Raw genomic sequence first — 441 nt, forward strand, 5'->3', positions numbered from 1 at the left:
CTGATTAAAGATATTGTTAGTGCCTTTATAGTAAAATGCAGTGTATAAACTGTGCGGAGCATTTCGCGCCAAGTACCTGCGACAAGTGCAGTCGCAGGTACTGGCTGCGCGTGGCGAGGCGACTAGCCGCCTCTCCCTATGAGGAGCGATTTTTGTGGACCCTCGCACGGGCTAGAACGCCTCCGAGGGAGGAGGAGGGCCCGCAACGCGAGGAGGCGCCGCGGAGCCCACATGTGGAGGGTCCGCGCGAGGAGGCACCGAGCTCGCCGGAGGACAGCCCGCAGGTGCCGCGGAGCCCGCGCGAGGAGGCACCGAGCTCGCAGGAGGATAGCCCGCAGGTGCCGCGGAGCCCGTGTGAGGAGGCACCGCTACGTGTTATTGTAGACGTAGCTACCGGTACAAGACAGGTTGCCTTTTACAACTAGGGTAAGTATTTTTTAA

The sequence above is a fragment of the Wasmannia auropunctata genome, unplaced genomic scaffold, assembly GCF_000956235.1.
Source record: "Wasmannia auropunctata unplaced genomic scaffold, wasmannia.A_1.0 LD336074.1, whole genome shotgun sequence".
Taxonomy (NCBI): domain Eukaryota; kingdom Metazoa; phylum Arthropoda; class Insecta; order Hymenoptera; family Formicidae; genus Wasmannia; species Wasmannia auropunctata.